Source organism: Mastomys coucha, unplaced genomic scaffold, assembly GCF_008632895.1.
Source record: "Mastomys coucha isolate ucsf_1 unplaced genomic scaffold, UCSF_Mcou_1 pScaffold20, whole genome shotgun sequence".
Classification (NCBI taxonomy): domain Eukaryota; kingdom Metazoa; phylum Chordata; class Mammalia; order Rodentia; family Muridae; genus Mastomys; species Mastomys coucha.
The window spans coordinates 10,669,407-10,690,324 of record NW_022196903.1 but is presented as its reverse complement, the minus strand read 5'-3'; the positions used below and the strand labels follow the sequence as shown (position 1 = coordinate 10,690,324).

Here is a 20,918-nt window from a genome sequence, read left to right as displayed (position 1 = left end):
ACACACACACACACACACACACATACACACACACATGCACACACACACACATGCACATGCACACACACATACACACATAAAAAGAGAGATAAAATGTAATAATATTTTATAAAGACAAAGAACAGACTAAAAATAAATCTCAATTATCTCATTATCAGGTATAATGTATGTCATATTCTCTATACTGGAAGACATAAAGAACATATCTGACATTAGTGGGAGCAAGGCACTTGGGGTCTGTGGAGGCATAATGCCCCAGAGAAGGGGGATCCTAGAGGGGTGAGGTGGGAGGGGTAGCACCCTCTTAGAGGCAAAGGGGAGGAGGATGGGGCAGGGGTTCATAAAGGTGAGAACAGGAAGGGGGATAACATTTCAAATGTAAAAAAATAAAATGATTAATTTTTAAAAAGTATAGAAAAACATTTTTAAATATCATGGAATTTAATCAGTGATATAGAATTTTTACAAAGCCAATATTTTAATGAATTTAAGGACTTCTTAATTATGCAGCTCTCTTTAGCAGAGTAGAAATGATCTGTCCAAAGCTAGATAGTCATCTGTGAAGCAGGATTTTGAACTGGATGACCTTTAAGATACTTTCCAACCCAGAGACTCCATGACTCTGTGTTGATAATAACTCTGTTTTAGACAGTTGCCAAGTAACATGTCTATTGTTTTTCCTGCCTGTCATACACAACAATGGCAATAATTTTCATTTTTCTCAAATGCCATGACAAATTTATATCATCGTGTCAAACTGACAATTAGATCCCCCCAAATTTTTCCTTTTTGTAATATGCACAAGCATCATAAAGATGTTCCCAATTTTAAAGGTATGTAAATAAAGTTCACTTGATATATAGAAGAAACGTCAATGCCTTTTGCCTTTTCTCCCTTCCAGCTTCAGCAATAATGCAACATATTCTCCAATCTACAACTGCCTACACCAATCAATAAAGTGACTTGTTCATCTATCTGTCCCTTCTTGTGAGCATTTATTGACTCTGTATACAGGCCAGTCTTCCAAGCTAAGAAAATACATGATGGGCTTAACAATCACTGTGGTTGTGCAGAAGGTAAGGTGCAAGAAAGACACTATATACTTACTAAAATTCACTATCTAGTTTATATCTATCCCAAAGATATGTATCTGAATTACTTTCTCAAGTCAATGAAATTGAGAAAGTCTAGGAGGAACAAGATTTGTATACCCTGATTATCTGGCTATAAATTAAATATAAACCACCATTCTAAGTGGTACCCAGCACTTCAGTATAAACACATATAACAAATAGGTTTCTCATTGTTTAAAGAATTGTTCGTAATGAGAAATGTGATTTCCTTAGAAACCCATAGATATTATAAGAGTGTGTTTCCATCTTTAACCCAAGTGTAGGATATGGGGCTACTTAAGAATGTCCACAGCAGCTGACTATGATTTGCCTCATGCTTTAGCAGGAGTGTGATTTTACCAACTGCAGATAGTTTTTGCAAGTGTGATGTTTGGAATTCTAGAGACTTTTCAAAGAATTTATAAGGACTAGAACCCTAATAGAAGGGGCTGCTTGGCCAGAAAATAGTTGAGTGATGTTTGCTACAGTTTGTTTTGGTTTGTCAAGTAGTCATGAGCAAAGAGATGAGAAGAAATTGAATATCCTGACAGAGAAGATGAGGAAGTAATCTAACAGAACGGCTGCCCCCATCCTCCCTGTGTGCTTTATTCTCTCCTACCCAGTGTTAGGAGGCTGTGAGGATGGAAGAAGAAGGCAGAGAAGGTTATAAGTAAAAGGAACCCACAAAGTACCAAAGAACTGTTACAAAAGTTTAGTAATATAAAATATTTCATTATCACCTTAAACTACATAATTCTGGAACACTTTCATTCAGTTACTCATGCAGGGATGACCGTCAACCCATAAAATTATTTCACTGCTACTTCAATAGTAGTTATTTTGCTACTTTTATGAATCATCGTCTGAATATGTGATATGCCAAATATCTGATAGGTGACCTCCCCAGGAGTCATGACCCACAGGTTGAGAACTGCTGCCTTAGAAAGACTCAAGTCCCTCATATAAAAAGGTTTTGGGAAAAAAAAAAACACTGTAAATATTACTTGCAAATACTCCCAATAATTCTTTCAAGATAACAGAATTCCTTGAATAAGAAAGTTTCAAGAAAGTGAAAACTCCTAAAAGTTTACTACTTGATGACTGATGTGCTGTTTCTATGCATTCCAAATTTCCTATCATATGATAAAAAGTTCTATATTACTATTTGTCATGTATTTTAAAGTTCAAATTCAAAGGCAATGTGAAAAGGTAATCAATCATTTTATCCTTTTGTGATAAAATTATGTATGCTCAAAACTATTAAAATATATGTAAATATTTCATGTCTTATAATGATGAACTTCAGGTTACTTTTAGCATAAAATTCAAGGTCTAACTAAAAGGTTTATTTAAAATTTGAATACAGTAGGATATTTCACATAAAGGCTTTATATTAGCCTTTATGTTATTACAATGGTAAAATTAAATACCATAGTTTAAAAAAAAACAATTTTATTTCACCCCTTTGGGGAGGCAACCTGAACCTCAGATAGACCTCTTAATCTTGTGGAGTCTAGTGAGTGATTCAAAGCATGCCAGCCAAGCAACCATCAATAGAAACGCCAGTGGGAACATTTTAAAGTGTTTTAGGAGGTTAAAAATACAATTTCATTCACTTCTTAGCCATTTACTCACTCTTTCACTTTAATAGCTCTGCTATGTTACACTCAGGGTAACTTTTAATTTTCAGGGAGAATTTGTAGCTTCTTCCTGATGACTCTTCCTTTGTAAAAATGCTTTGCAATATAAATCTCCAACATTGAGAATATTTACAAAAAAAGCATGGTGTTTTTCAAAGAGAAAATAAGAATAAGCAACCTCAGATGAGGCAGCATTGTAATGTCTGAAAAGGAGTTTTCATTGCCATTGTAATATAATTCAGCCTGTACTTCTGGAATTCTACTTCTACAAAAAAAAGATTACATTAACCTTTAATATCACAAAATACTTTTTATATTATTTATATTAATGGAATACAACATCTGAGATGTACAATGTGCTGAAATTTAAACACTTAAGGATGACGGGAAATGGTTCTTATGTTAACTTTAGAAGTGAAAACATCGTCCAACTCACTTTGCAACTACTGTTTAAAAACAGAAAAGGAAAATACGCTGAAACATAGGCCCATATGCAAGTGAGTCAAAGGCTTATTTCAATGTTTTCTTTAAGTTGGCCCAGTCTAGGAATGGTGAAAAGCTGAGTATAACAGTAGCTGATGTCACAGTCACTCTCACATAGTTTAGTTCTGTGAGTGATGAAAAACATTCCAATCATCTCTCCATAACACAACTACAGCTGCTTGCCCAGTGTTCCTGGCCCTTACCTTTGGGGACACTGTAGGGGTCAGACCTTCTCCCTCCTCTTGAAATCACAAGAGGCAATTTGAATTACTTTACTAGTAGAATGAGGAGAGCAACTTCTAGTGCCAGTAAGTGAGTCACTACACTGTCTGAAGGAGCATCAAGTTATAGCAAATGTTATATCATGTTATAGCAAATGTTATATCTCACATCCTACTATCAAACAGACTACTGTCAGCAGAAAAATTTAACCATCCAAACAGGGTTTGCAACATACTCCAAAAGTAAACTGTTGTTGAAACAAACCAAAGTATCTTGACCAATATTTGTGATGGTTAGCTTTGATTGTTAACCTGACAAGCATCAGTAATCACCTGGGAAGACGACATTTACTGCAGGCATGCACATGCACATTAGTTAACTGCTAGGTGTGCCTGGGAGAGACTACTAACAGATCATTGAAGTGGGAAGATCTTCTCTGTATGAGGATAGCTCTATTCCCAGGCGGTATTAAAAGGAGAATCCTCACTGAGCAAGCATTGTTGACTCCTCATGATTGAGGATGCAATGTGAACAGCTTCATCAAGTTCCTGATGTCTTGCCTTCCCCAACTGACTGGAATCTTAAACTGGGAGTCCAATAAACTTTACCTGAATTTGCTATTGTGAGGATATTTTATCATAGCATGTGACTTCAGATTTTTATGAGTGATATTTAAACTTTTCTCTTTCAGCGGTTGCAGAAGTTAAGTTTTTAAAATATGAGCTGAAAAAAAAAACAGCTTTTGGTTTTGTTGATTCTATGAAGGAATAAACAAGACAGATAAACTCCTAGCCAAATTAATTAAAGGGTCCAGAGACAGTAGCCAAATTAACAAAATCAGAAATGAAAAGGGAGGCATAACAACAGAAAGGGAGGAAATTTAAAAAAAAAATCATTAGATCCTACTACAAAAGCCTATACTCAACAAAACTGGAAAATCTAGATGAAATGGATGGGTTTCTAGACAGATACCACATTCCAAAGTTAAATCAAGACCAGGGAAACCATCTAAACAGGCCCATATCTTTTGAGGAAATAGAAGAAGTCATTAAAAACCTCCCAACCAAAATAAGCCCAGGGCCAGTTGGATTTAGTGCAGAATTATACCAAACCTTCAAAGAAGTCCTGATACCAATATTCCTCAAACTATTCCATAAAATAGAAACAGGGAACACTACCTAACTTGTTCTATGAAGCCACATTTGCTCTCATACCTAAACCACACAAGGACCCAACCAAAAAAAAAAAACTTCAGATCAGTTTCACTTATGAATACCAATACAAAAACACTCAATAAAATTCTTGCAAACTCAATCCAAGAACATATCAAAACTATCATTCACCATGATCAAGTAGGCTTCATCCAAGGGATGTAAGGTTGGTTTAATACATGAAAACCCACTAATGTAATCCACTATATAAACAAACTCAAACAAAAAAAAAATCACATGGTCATCTTCTTTGATGCAGAGAAAACATTTGACAAAATACAACACATCTTCCTGTTAAAAGTACTGGAAAAATCGGGAATTCAAGGCCCATACCTAAACATAATAAAAGCAATTTATGGCAAACCAACAGCCAATATCAAATTAAATAAGACATACTTGAAACAATCCCACTAAAATCGGGGACAAGACAATGATGCCCACTCTCCCCTTATCTATTCAATATAGTACTCAACGTGGTAGAATAATAAGACAACAAAAAGAGATCAAGGGGATACAATTTGGCAAAGAAGAAATAAAGGCATCACTATTTGCAAATGATATGATAGTATACATAAGCGATCCCAAAAATACTACCAAAGAATTTCTCCAGCTGATACACAACTTCAGCAAAGTGGCCCGATATAAAAATAACCCAAATAAGTCAGCAGCCTTCCTTTATACAAATGATAAACAGGCTGAGAAAGAAATTAGGAAAACAACTCCCTTCACGATAGCCACAAATAATATAAAATACCTTGGGGTAACTCTAACCAATCACGTGAAAGACCTATATAACAATAACTTCAAATCTCTCAAGAAAGAAATTGAAGATCTCAGAAAATGAAGAGATCTCCCATGCTCATCGATTGGCAGAATTAATATAGTAAAAATGGCCATCTTACCAAAGGCAATCTACAGATTCAATGCAATACCATCAAAATCACAACACAATTCTTCAAAGACATGGAAAGAGCAATTCTCAAATTCATCTGGAAAGACAAGAAACTGAATAGTGAAAACAATTCTTAACAATAAAGGAATGGCTGGAGGAATCACCATCCCTGACCTCAAGCTTCACTACAGAGCAATAGTGATAAAAACTGCATGGCATTGGTACAGAGACAGATACATTGATAAATGGAATAGAATTGAAGTCACAGAAATAAAACCACACACTTATGGACACTTGATCTTTGACAAAGACACCAAAATCAATCAATCTGGAAATTCCTCAGAAAATTGGAAATCGATCTACCTGAAGACCTAGCAATACCACTCTTGGGAATATACCCAAAAGTTGACCCACCATGGCACAGGGTCATGTGTTCCACTATGTTCATAGTTGTCCTATTTGTGGAAGCCAGAAGCTGGAAACAACCCTGATGTCACAAGACAGAAGAATGGATACAGAAAATATGGTTCATTTACACAATGGAATACTACTCAACTATTATGAATGAGGAAATCATGAGTTTTGCAGGCAAATGGATGGAACTAGAAATATCATTCTCAGACCCCAAAAGACATGCATGTTATGTACTCACTAATGAGTGGATATTATCCAAAAACAGAGAGAGAAAGAAAGAGAGAGAGAGAGAGGGAGAAGGAGAGAGAGAGAGAGAGAGATAGAGAGAGAGAGAGAGAGAAAGAGAGAGAGAACCCAAGATATAGTCTACAGAACTCAAAAAGGTCAACAAGCTGAAGTGCCCATGTGAGGACTCCTCACTCTCACTTGGGAGGGAAAAGAGAGCAGTCACAGAAAGCAATCACAAGTGAGGAGGGAGGGAGGGACCTAGAAGGGAAAGTGGACAGGAGGGTGGGAGGAATAATGAGGGAATTGGATTTGGTGAGGGAAAAGGACTGAAGCCCTGAGGGTCAGCAGAAAAAATGGAAACAGGCAACCTTGGGAGGTAGGAGGTTTGGGAGACTCTCCAGAATGTACCAAAAACCTGGGAGGTGAGACACTCTCAGGACATGGAACACTCCGATAGTGGACTTGGAGGGGGGAATTAAATCTAGAGAGTAAAATAAATAACTAAACAAGCAAATAAATAAAAGACTAACTAACTAACTAAATAAATAAATAAATAAATAAATTAGACCATTTTTAAGTTATTTTGTTTGTACATATAAATTTTAAGGGCCAAAGTTACACTCTTCATTAAGGTAGGCAATATACAAACTAACAAAAAATATCACATTTGATGAGCAAAGATACTTGGATACTGTAGACGTCAGATGTGATAATATGAAGATGCTGCATGTGTAGTGCATTGACCACTTTACCTGGCCACATTAAATTTACCCTGTAATGACTGTAAAGTGAGAAGCTGAAGGTCACCATTTCCACCAAACCTGATGTTCCAGTTTCTTATGCCAATCCTTCATTTTGTTATATCATAAACAGATGAATCTTATTTGCATATTTTACATCTAAAAGAGGATGTGGAATCTTAGATGGGCAATACATAGATAAGTAGAATGAAAATTACCTATGAACATTTTTTACAGAAGAGAAAGGGACATTTTAGGACTCAAGGTGAAAATAAGAGAGAGATTGCCCATATATGGTTCACAAATGTCAGATGGAAAATGGCTGCAATCTATGGATACTTCCATAATTGGGTAAGGGAAATACATTTCTAAAATTTTTGTTCAAAATCAGACACACTTTTAAAACTTATATACCTCATTTTTTATTCCTTGGATGGTTGTATTTAGTGCTTTTAAATTTCAAAGATACTGGCTAATATGTACCCAGAGTTTATATATTTTCCTTACATAGTTCTCAAACAAACAAGTGAAAAACATTTCCCTTGAGATGTTATATTTTTAAAAATGGAAGGGTGAAAGAAGCTGAGCATAAAGTAAACACATCCTCAAGTATATATTGTTATTCTAGCATAGAAAAAAATATCCAGCACTCCTGGAATAGATAAGAGCAAGGACAATCCTACCACAAACTTGTTATTCTGGCTCCATATTAACCTACTAGTTGCCTTCTTCCCACTTCAATTTGCTCTTTCCCTAAAACAATAAATTTAGTTCTACATATAGTGAAGATCAGAAAGAAATAATTAAATTGAATTTATCACATAAGTCATCTAATTAACTATAAGATTAAAAGGAATAAAATCTGATTTTAATTAAAACCAGGAAACTACAATTTGGTAATGGTAAAGGGGCTAAAAACTGGTAAGAACTCTGAGAAATCTGGAAATCTGCCCTCATGCCTTAACACAGCTCTACCTATATACATATATCCTAATTTTGAAAATCCTGAAGGAAGCACGGAGGCATAAAGCACAAATTTTGTGACTGATGGTCTTAATTACAATAAGAAAGGAAAGCTTCAAAGTTATCCTCTGGCAGGCCAACAATGTCCCTGCAAGACATCAAGGATAGCTTATTAAAAAGCCAGTGCCAAGAATGGGTTTCCTCTTTTGATGTTGTTGATTCCATAGACCCCACCCCTGAACATTGCACATTGTTGTAACTATTAGTGACAATAGAATAACTATTCTTGGTTACTCCCCAGAACTTAACTGCAAGACTCTATTGCTGAAGAAAACACACAGACCATGACAGAATAAAACTGGTACAGACAGACTTCAGTCACCCTGGATAGTTTTTGTAGTGTGGGAAAATGCTATATGAGCTACCAGGAGAGAAAAGTAAACCATTGATAATACAAAGCTATGAACCCTGAAAGCTACAGTAATGCCTGGCCTGGCAGAACAAGCTCACATGTGCAATTGTGCCATGAATATTATCAAATAAATGAGCACATTGTGATTGGACTTAATGCATACTACAGATGATGAATCCCATACCTGGCACTATTGGTCTAAGAACATATGGATACATAGGTCATATGCTCTAGGGAGAGCTTACAACTGTTATGCTGCTACATGGACATAATATTCAACTCTTCATAATTTTTTGTTATATAAACATATCTATGCACCTTCTCATGTCATCTGAGAAGATTCTTTTTACAGAAGATGGTGACTTATAGTAGGACTAACAAGTCCTTATCCCTAAAAGCTCAGTGAGCATTGCAGAACAGGGTTTAGAAAGAATACAAGATAGAGTCAGTAGATGACTACCAGGAAACATTGTGTTATGGACACAGCAAGAAAGCTACATATATGAACTCACAGGAGTTAGGCAAAGATGTAGAAACCTATGCGAATCCAAGCCAGACCAAATCCCACAGTGGCGAAGAGGGTTGGGTACAGAATACAACCCCTAGCCACAGAGCAATTGGTAATTTTTTGATGCTGGGAAAGAGGTTTTTGGATTTTTGGTTTTTTTCTGAGAGTTTAGTTCTAGATAATTCAACCACTGTCTATTAGATGACCACATGCCGTAAAATACTTGAGAAGCATAAATTGGTCCTGAAGAATTTTTTTAAGTGACAAAAGACTGGGTGAGGAAGGGCAGTGGATATGAAGAGAGTTGGGAGATAAAGATGATTATTATCAAAACATTTAGAAAAGATGTCAAAAAACTAATAAAAATGCATAAAAAAGAAAACAGGCAATTAATATTGTTTAGAAAAAACAGTTAATGACAGTGTGTGCTTATACAAAATGTATCTTCATATAGTGATCATTAAATTATCTTTAAAATGTATTTTAATAAGATAATGCTCATGATATATTAAACTAAAAAGCATAAAATGTATGCCACAGAAAGTAGCATTTTCAGAATAGTGCTATGAAACCCTGGAGCAAAGACATCATCTAAACTGGTCAGAAACAAGAAAAAAAGACAGACAGTATAAAGAGAGAGAAAGGAAGAAAGAAAGAAAAACTAAAAGCCAAAGATCAGGGGATTGGACACGTAAGACATGGATAAGATTGTAAAGGTAATTCTTTTTCTAGTTTTAACTGTCATAAATTTTGTGTGTGTTGTAAATAAATGCATAAAATAAAATATGTTTTTTAGTGAAAGACTAATGTGAAGCCCCGCAGCTTCTAGCTATTCACAAAGAGTATAAATAAATTCACCAATATGTACAGACTTTGGAGCTGGATTACTTTGCTGGATGGAATTTTTATTTGTAAATTCTTTATAATAAACTTTAAAATACATTTTAAAGATGAATCTGTGAATGGTGCTGGGGAAAGGTGGCTCTGTGCTAAAGAGTAGCTTTTGCTCCTGCTGACGACCCAGGTTCACTTTCCAGCACCCACTTGGCAGATCACACCCATCTGCACCTTCAGCCCCAGGAGATCTGATGCCTTCTCTCAGTTTCTTTGTATATCAGGCATATACCTCGGGAACAGAATACTTATACACATAAAATACATAAAAACAATTTAAATCTTAGAAGGTTCATTGAAAACATACAATAATTATACTTTTATTCAAACAAATGCATGAAGTTCAGAACAGTGGCATGTGTGGAATACTCATCTTCACATTTTCATCCCGAGGTCTCTTTGATCCTCTCCTGTAGCCATTACAACACCTTTGCTTCAACAGAGTTCTTGAAAGAAAATTTCAATTTTTTTCTTCACTTATAAGCATTATACACCATAAATCACATATCTTCTTAAAAAGCTTACATACATGAAATCTCAAATATATGTATATATTCCTTGAGTTTTCTTTATAATTCTCATGCTTTATTTCTACCTCCTTAACTGCTTCCAGTATACTTAATTATCATCCTGTTCTTCTTCAGGCCTCAGTCTGTACACAGCTTCTTTCTAGAACCCTTCTTTGGTAGTGTAGGTATTGCAAAGAATTTCTTTTTTTCTTTTTTCATCACCTCTGTTTTAAACTCCAGATACTTACTTAATATCTCTGGCTAATTTTGTGAATAAATCTCTTAGATATACCAAGATAAGGTCTACTATTTCCCCATGACACCCCCCCCCAAAAAAAGAGTTTTATGCTGTCGGGTCTCATCTCCATATATCCTGGATCAACTAACTGTAACTCCTTTCCATGATCTGGGTACCCCATTAATTCTGTCAGGGAAACTCATAGGCTAAGCCTGCAAAATACCTCTGCAATTTGGTAATTTTTCATTGTTTGCTCCCAGTTCAAATTACTATTATTTCTTATTGAGATTCTTGCAACAAATTCCTAACTAATCACATCATGCTTGCTCTACTGTCTTCATCCCTTCGTGCAAGTTACCATCTAAACAGCAACCACAAGAGTAGAGTTGAGAGATGCTATAGTTTGAATCCATTTTCCTTAAAGTTACTACATTAAAACATTTGTCTCTGTCCCTTGGTAGCATTGGTATATAATGGAAGCTTTAGGAGGAAGAGCCTAATGCAGCGTTTTACATCCTTAGAGGACATGTCCTAGAAGGGCTTAGTGGCTTTCTTCTCATTCTTTTCTTTGTTTTTACTTCCTGGCCATGAAAGATTTTTTTCTACTCCCTTGCAGAGCCCCTGCAATGATGTAGTGTCTATGTCAATGCAACAGTGGAAGACATCATTACATGTAGAAACAAAAGATCTCTTAAAAGATCAGAAAACTGAGAAAAGTGATCATCACAGGTATTGCTCATCTTCTCACAAGTCTCCCACGATGTGACATAACCCACATAGCCTGAAGTTAGAGACCTCATCTCTTAACACATTTTGGCCCCCTTGATTTGTGGTAATTAAAATAGCCAGCTTACCCTTGCTTAAAAATTGCCAGGGGCACAAATGTTTTAAAACATGGCTGCTCCCTCATCCTTAGTATCTTTACATTTCAGAATTCACATATACCTCATCCCTTCATTTAACAGAAGTTAAAACAGATTTGTGGGTTTTTTTGTTTTGTTTTTTTGTTTTTTTAATCTTGACATTGGCTGGATATCATTTATATTTTGTGCAATGAGGAAGACTATAACATGACAAGGTTTGAGAGAACTTCAGTTGTTCACCAATTCAGTTTTGAACATGTTCAAGAGGTTCTCCCAGACAAAAGGCCTTACCATTTCAGTGACTATTTCCTGATCATGCTACATATCTACCTTCCCCAATACACACACACTCACACACACACACACACACACACACACACACACACACACACTCTCACACACACACACACACACACACACACACACACTCACACACACACACACACACACACACACTCTCTCACACACACACATACACTACCATTTTTCTTTAACTTTATTTTTCTTCACAGCCCTAAGCTCCATCTTACATGCTGCATCTTTAAAGGGTTGCATTATTGCTGTACTCTTTATATCTGAATATAGTTACAAATAGAGAAAAATTAGCTGTTCTTTCTTTTCTGCTACATCTTCAGTTCCTGAAAAGAACCAAGTGGATGAATGATTGAATTCAAGGACATTTTCAAATTTTCCAGGTTTTGTGATTGAGTGGATGATGACTGATTACTGATGATGATGATGTCAAGATAAAGACTGAAAGAAAATGAAGGAATTCAACATCATTTTGCTTACAGAAAAGTGAAGTAAAGTGCAGGCTAGCTTACATAAATACCACTTTACTTACTTAATTTCAAGAAATAATTTTGAGAAAGATAATGATAATGTTGATTAATTTATAATTTGCCATTGATTTTTTGATCTGTTACAATGCTGGAAACCATTTTTTTTTTTACTTTGCTGAAAAGACATATGTTCAAGGGTAAGAAGCCTAACTAAAATAAATAAATTGTATTTTTGAAACCAAAGAGCTTATTTTACATGTGTGAATAATATAAAAGCATTTAATATAACTTTTCCCTCAAAAGGATTCATTTCTCACATATTTGATACTGCTGGTTTGTGATCATGGAGACAATTGACAGGAAGAGATGAGTACAAATCCTGTGTGAATAATGGGAACAAATGCTCCCAACATTCCCATGAAATTCATAGAGCTCTGAGGAATAAATGTTCACAATTCCAATAGTTTAATACTATACACACATGTTTAATTTTAAAACGTCAGGGTAGACATGTCTTCAACATCAGACAACCTCTATTTAAGTGTAAAGACGGAGAGCCTGCAGAGATGGCTCAGTGGTGAGTGCTCTTGCTGTGCGCTTGTAAAGACTATAGAGTTGAAATCCTTAGAATTCCCATAAAAGCCAGACATGTAGTACATATTTGTAGTCACAGAACACCTACAGGGAGATGGAAAGCTGAGGCAGAAAAATCACCAGAGGCCACCACTAGGCTAGATGTTTTACAAGCTAAATACGTACAAGCATATGCCAGAGAAAGAAGGGAAGCCAAAATGGAGAGGTGGGAGGGAAGACGAGGAAAGGAACGTGTGACTGAGATCCTGTCTCAGACAATGTGGAATGCAAAAACCAAGACCAGAAGCTGTACCCTGACCTATACAATTGTTGCAATAGCACTATCAAATTTGTATAATTACACAGAGGCAGGATGGGGGAGAGAGAGGGACAGAAAAAATAGAGACACAGAGACACAGAAGCACAGAGACAGAGAGACAGAGACATAGAAAATAAAGCCAGAAATACAGAGATTATCAGTTCCTTGACCAGCAAGAGAATCTTAGGAATTTTTGCTTGAAGATGCTATTATTTTTATCTCTATTTTGCACATGTCTTTTTATCCAGATATATTAACAGAAACTACTACAGATGTTTCAGTATTCTGGGGAAGTGAATGGAGTGAGAAAAGTCACTAATACTGTACAAACAACCACCTTCAAAGATGTCACTTAAATATTATTTTCAAAGTGAACATGTGTGCACACACATGAATTCGTGCACACAAGGGAAACTTTAAGAGATATGGTTAAAAGAATTTCCATTTTCAGATGGTCAAACAAAATCATGATCCCCTTGATTTTCTACTTGGTCTTAATAAACTGTTATTTGTGGAGTACTGAAGCAAATGAACTCTTCATTACTGATGGGGATAATTAGAGTAAAAGAGCTTCAGACTCAAAGACTCAAAATTTTAATGCAGTCTTTTATCAAAGCAGTCACCCCACTTCGTCTTGACAGTTAGCAGCATATGATCTGGTAAACAAATACTTTCACATGGAACAAAAGTGCTATTAAAGGCCAAAACTGTCAACACAAATTCCATTCTCACAAGTGAAAAAAAAATACGTAAACTGTTGATCACCTCTGGTTGTCTTAACCAGCATGGAGGTTGTCATGGAAACATGTCTGCGAAGTTCACAGTGATGAAACACAAACACTTCCAGTCTAATTGCTATTAGGTTTAGCATACCAGAGTTTATTTATGCTCAGTGTGCACTGTGATAAAATGTAGCAGAAATAAAACTTATAATAATCCAACATAACAAAGCCAACATTCCCCTTTTGAAAAGTAAATGAAAATGAAACACAATACCTATTTTTTTTCTCAAAGTCTCATAATGCCTCAATATTCTGAAATACCTATTCTGATACTTTTGTACACACAGTGCATGAATGAGTTTTGAAAAGATTTTTGTACATTTACTTACATGTGATTTTAAAAAATCCCCACTTTATCCATTAAAGACAAGACATGAAAATATTAAAATTCAAATCTCAGTAGAAGTTGAGACTTTCTTCTTCTGTTTTTCTGGAAGTGTTATCAGCTATCAACAATTAACAAAGAATTGCATCTCATTCTATGAAGACAAAACATTGTAAATGGTTTGTCTGAAAACTTCCAGTTTCTCAGTGACAGAGGACCTTAAAACCTATTCTGAAGAAAAACAAACATTGTTGACACAAAATAATATGCTTGTGAAATCCCAGTAAATAAGTATTTTCCTCAACACTTTGATAGAAAATATGTCTTTCTAATCTATATGAAATTTTTCATCTTTAAAAATGTTTCCCAAGGTGTTATTTATTAGTTTAAGTACATGGATGTTTTGCCTACATGCATGCCTGTGAACCATAACATGAAACGTCTTCCGAGGCCAGAAGCCTGTTTCAGAAACTCTGGAACTAGGAGTTATAGAAGTTTGTGAACTGTTATGTACAGTCATAGAATTGATCCTGGTTCTTCCAGAACAGTCAAGTGTTTTTTACCAATGAGCCTTTTCTCTCAAGTCTCCTATTATAAAATTTTAATTTAGACAAATATATGTTTTTCCCTTAATTTTCTTTTACTACATGGCAATGAAACACAAACACAATTCAAGACTTAAAAATGCTGAAATTTTAAAATTATTATTGAGGCTGGCAGAATAGTTCAGAGATTAAAGTACCAGGCCTGTGACAAGTTGAGTTCAACCCTCAGATGCTCCATTGGTAGAAGGAGAGAATGGGCCTTCAACGATAGCTCTCTGATGTTCGTGTGTATACTATAAACACAATGAATAAAATTTTTGTAAAAGAATGTATGTTTTCAAAAGAATGATAATACTAAGTAGAAACAGAAGGATCCTAGCTTCTCTGTGGCCAAGCTTAAATTATAGATGATAAAAGAAAATCGTTTTTATAAAGAAATTATTAAAAGACACAGAGCAAAGTACAGATACGATTGAATTAGAAAATTCAGACTGAATAATGCTGGTAGTCCATAATAAAAAAGGAAGAGATGAGTCTCTTCCAAAAATTTACAGAAAAAGCAAGATGACATAATTTCGGCACTATTTCAAACTAAAGAATTCGTGTTCGAAATAGTCCCACAAACACAAATCTCTTGAGTACTAAAATGTAATTTTGTCATATTTTCCTAAGATCACATTTTTCTTGAATCTCAAACTACTAGCTAGTCAAAATAAGACACAGCATATGTCACTGACTCAGGGTTGAACAGATGCTAACTCACTCTGTGATATCACCACCATATCCAGCAGCCAGTGTGTGTGACTGGGGAGGTGCGCAGACTAATCTGCATGCATTGTATCTGCAAGTTCCCACAAATGGCAGGCTACATAAACTACACAATAATATTAAACTCCTTCAGTAATTCTCAAATATAGGACTTTCAGCTAAAGCCCTTAAGCCCTATACTGTGATTCCCCCTATATATTTGTGTCAACTTTGAGAAGTCTTTTTTTTTTTCCTTCCCCTGTAAGGCTTAGTTTAAAATTCTAAGAGGAGTCAGAGGGCTCATCTCCTTCTTGCTCTCTGATTCTAGTGCCGTGTATCCTTCTTTCTCCTCTCATTCCAGAAAGAAAAAGCCAACATTACTGATGTCCTCAGCATAACCTAGTAAAAGAGAAGGCATTCTGACAGGCAGAGATCCAAGGTATTTACAACAAAAGACGCACAAAAGCGACTTGTTTGAGAACTAACTAAACGTACAGAGGATATGAGGGAGCATACTAGGAGAGGGACTTTGAAGAAAGAAAATGCACTAGAAAATATGTTCGGAATGCCAAAATGTGTTGAAAATATGATGTTGTATTCAGATGTTAAAAATCCTGTGTCTCCTCAGAGCGCTTTTAACTAGGTTCTCATCATCAATGTGAATTTATTATCTTTTTTAAAATTATGCTTAATTATATGTATTTATGCGGTTTGTGCACTCAGTACAGTTGCACCCTGAAGCTGGGGATGTCTGATTTCCTAGACTTGTGATTACAGCCTATTGTTAGTCACCTGGCTTGGGTGCTGGGAACAAAACTCAGGTCTTCACAATAGCTCTGTGTGCTCTAGATTGCTGAGCTCTACCAGCCCCAGTCAGCATTTACTTAAATCTTAATTTTTTAAAGTATAACAAAAAATGATTTACATAATCATGATCAAACAAAATTAAAGTAGACATGCACCAGTCTTCTGGGTATAAGAAATGAAATACATTTAACCATAAAATTTTAAATATTTTAAGAGAGTTTCATACATGAATATTGTGTCTGAACCATAGCGATGTCTCCACTCCCCTTTCTTAACTCATCCTCTGTCTCCCACTATTCGTTATCAAATTCAAGAGTTTTCATAATTATTAATGTTTTACACACACACACACACACACACACACAAGTTCATTTAGTGTCGCTGACATATATACATTTAGAATAATCTCTTAGGATGAGGTAGCATATTTGGGGATTCTTTTTGGAGAAAGTGGATTCTCCTCTTAGCGTCCTTGATTTTCTGTACCTTTTCATCTAAGGGTGGGGCCTTGTGAAATTTCCCCTACACATGCTGTCATGATGACTCGTGCTTTCTTTATGCAATTATATGATTCTTCTTTAGGCAATTATGTTTCTGAGTTGAAGGGTAAAACTTCCCTGTTGTGTCTAGAAGATGCTATATGAAAGAGAGGTTCCTGATCATCTGGCCTTTACAATATTTCTACCTATCTCACGAGATCTTTCCAGAACTATATGTGATGCAGATATACTAATTGCTGCTCTGAACCCCTCAGTCATTTATGCTCTGCATTTCTGACTAGTTGTGGATCTTGGTAAAAGCTAAATCTACATTTATCTGGCTGAACTACTGTACAAGTTAAGTGGCCCCAGCTAAGCCTGGTAGGGTGTGGATTGTGTAAATGAGCAGGGGCCTAGGTCACTCAACAGACTTGAGTTGATGCATGGATTGTCTGACTTGAGGTAGGTCTGAGAGTACAGCATGGATGAGTGGTTGAGGCTCTCCATGAAATTCTTTAATTCAACATCTCAAACACTTGGAATCCAAACTTTTGAAGGAGAAATAAATTTTCCTAATTACATAGATAATATTCCTAAATAAATATCCTAACTGAATATTCATTTAAAAAAAGATGAGTGATATAAAATAACTAATAAGTAGAGAAAAGTTCTTAAAATAGAAAAGTAAGCTTAATAAATGTGTTTATAGTAGAAGTTGACACTAGAATAAGAAATGGAAATTTGAAGTCTAGTTGTCTGCTATATGCTATATTAAATTGTGGTTTTGTGCTAATATTGGATCATATTTTCCTCAGTTTATTACTCAAACTAACATGAGAGTATAGCATCCATTAGAAATTACAGGAAATCCGTGAGGCCTGTCAGAAAGGAAATGATTACAGGAATATTCTTACAGTTCAACGAGTTTAAAGAAGAATGAAGATAAGAGAGTTTACTGCATGAAGTCTCTGGTCACCAGTTAACACAATTTCATCATTCAGTTCCTGTGCGCACCATAGTTATTTTATATCTCCCATAGCTAGAAAGTTACTTTATTGTTCTTATGGCACTAACAAAGAATTTATTAAGAAATATGCTCATGTGATTTCCCTATCAATGTTTTATTTACTTATTGTTAGGCACAGAAATATAGGAGATGTGATATATAGCACATAATGAAAAAATGGAATACTCTGGAAAGGATGGAAAGAAAAAAGGTAGGGGCTGGAGAAATAGTTCAGCAGTTAAGAGCACTTGCTACTCTTTCAGAGGACTAGAGTTCATTTCCCCTGTAACTCCAGGTCCATTGGATTCCATCCCTGTCACTCACACAAGTCTCACAAACACACACACACACACACACACACACACACACGCACGTGTAAGCATGCATAAGTCCTCATATATACATATATCTTCTCCTTCCCTCCAAATCTCATTCGTGAACTCTTTTTATATTAATTGCTGTCACATGCATAGATGTATATGCACATACATATATATATTCCTAAATATGACATGCTTGGTTTATATAATGTTATGTGTATGTATGTTTTTAGCATTGACACTTATTTGGTATTAGATAATACTGTGCTTTTCCCTTGGCAAATGCACAATAAAGATATAATTACAAGTAATTGCATGTTAAAATTTTCTCAAGCACACCAAAATAAATAGACTTGGGGAGAGCTATAGATTCAGGTGATGACCTACCTACAGCACTACATCCAGGAATTAATTTACTTCTGCATTTCTAGACAATTTAGAGAAAAGTAAATATGTAAAGTTTTTCTTCTCATGGCTTCCTACACATTCCTAATAACTCTCCCTAAGCCCAAAACCAAGTACCTGAATATTACCACATCATGCATACAATCCCAAAATTAGGATAGTTCCCTACATCAATCAGAATATTAGGGAAGGTCATTGGTTAATGATGAGATTGGTTTTATTCATGACTAGAATCATGCATGTAGCAAATATATTTTCTTCATCTTGAGAGTCTGTACTTTACATTCTCCTTATACTCTAAAACTCTACGTATACTTTTATTTAGCATAATTTCACTACAAGCAACTGGTCACTATTGATCCAGTTCAGCCATAACTATCACCCAGTTTAGTTAATAAACCACTATGTCAGAATAAAATTGTAAAAGCCATCTTTGGGAAGATGGTACTTTAGTCTTTATTGTCTTTTTTTTTTTTTACAATTTTTTGAAAATAAAAGTGATCCCACAATATCTGTTAAGTCCATGAACACATCCATCCCCCTGGATTCTTGTGTCTTGAAAACTTTGGCTAGCATTTGTGATAATCTACCAGATTCTCCTGTGCATGTTAAATCATTGCTAGAATACGTATAATCCAGGACGTAAATTCTATACACGTAGTTGTTATTCTTGTTAGTACGGTGAAACCTGACAAGGATGAATGTGTGAACACCTGCAAATTACTATGGGCTTGGTGGACTTGTTTGACGTGAAGTATAAAATGTCTGTGGCCAGGAGGCTGACTCCGTTAAGGTGGAGTAGCGTTATTCCCACCATGACTAGACAGTCCTGCACTCACAGAAACATAACTGCTCATGATACGCAGTATATACATGCTATTGCAAATTTCACAGTTTATATAAATAAGCTGGGAGGATAGTACATGATACTTGAAACTCATGTCAAGTCCCATCTTTACTCCATTTTTAAATCTGAAATCCAAATTACAATAGAGTTTTTGTGTTTGTATCTAGTCAACCAGTATTTAATCTTCATGTTTTATATTTTACATATCTATTAAAATACACACAGATGAAAAATGAATACAATGTAATATAAGTCTTCATATTAATCACATAAAGAGGCATTCACTGGTAAAATCAAATGTCCATTTTACATGCCTTCCATAGTGCCAACAAATGAGTTCCTCATGACAAAGGAATCATCATTGGTCTGTATTGGCTTATCTCAAGTTGGGTTGTTATTAGTCTAAGGCTGAGAAAATGGTCTCTGGGCTGTTATACATCTATGTTGTCAAGTTGAAAAGTGGGAGAAGGCCGAGGGAAGTAGGGCAGCTGGCCTGACTCCTCAAACACCAAAAATCCACTCTAGGAGGCTTCCCATTTACATTGACCTCTAATCTACATCTACCTTCCTGTCCACATGGATTTCAGACAGCTGAAGGACTAGAATCGAGGGATATACAAGACTCTGGCTCATCCCCTGTCATAAGCCACTGTTGTTCTTGGAAACTTCTAAGCTTGAAAGTCCTGATTCCTTTGTTGTCACCAGTATTTTGCAGTCACATAACACATAAGGGGGAGTGCAAATATAGGAAATTCATATTCTGTTATCCCTGTTATTTAAAGGAATAGAGTGATATAATCTAGCCTTGCCTTGTTGTTCTCCATATTGATTATAGGGGAAAAGAGGCACTTGTTAAAACTAACAAAACATAATGTGACCATGGGTGACTGTACTGATTCACATATTTAGCATGTACAAGTGCATGGGCTAATTTCTAACAAATAATGACAACAATAAATTAAAATTTATCAATTGATTATAAAATTGTATGTAAATATGAAAGTCATTCCTTTTAATCCATTATTTTGATAAAACTTTAATTAAATATCAAATATAAGGCAATGTGTTAGAAAGAAAAGAAAATTCAGAGATCTGCACAGTAAAATCCATGTGTATCACTGGGTAGGAACATTAATGTTTATATTTGTGTTCTTTTTAAAAACAGCAAAATATAGCCAGGCGGTGGTGGTGCACGCCTTTAATCCCAGCACTTGGGAGGCAGAGGCAGGTAGATTTCTGAGTTCGAGGCCAGCCTGGTCTACAGAGTGAGTTCCAGGACAGCCTGGGCTACACAGAGAAACCCTGTCTCAAAAACAAACAAACAAACAAAAAAAAAAACAAATAAACCAAACAAACAAAAACAGCAAAATATGAGGTCTATAGAGTTCTGGTCATAAGCAATACATTATTGTGATAATCACCATATTTTCAAAGATTCATCTATTTTTATTTTATATTCAGCTGTTGTGCCTGCATGCATGTCTCTGCGCAATAGCCATGAAGAGCTTGTGGAAAGCAGATGGGGGCTGTAGATTCCCCCTAACTGGAGTTAATGTAGATGGCTGATAGCCTCCGTGTAAGTGCTGTGAATCAAACCAGGTCTCTAGAAGAGCAGCCAGTGCCCTCAACTGCTGAGCCATCTCTCTGATCAG

At 35.6% G+C, this 20,918-nt stretch overlaps 1 protein-coding gene across 4 annotated transcripts in view; it reads right to left on the bottom strand.

The window, feature by feature from the left end:
• Foxp2 (forkhead box P2) overlaps positions 1–20,918 on the bottom strand; it is a 534,032-nt gene that overhangs the window by 471,894 nt on the left and 41,220 nt on the right. The gene's annotated exons all lie outside the window — the stretch shown is intronic.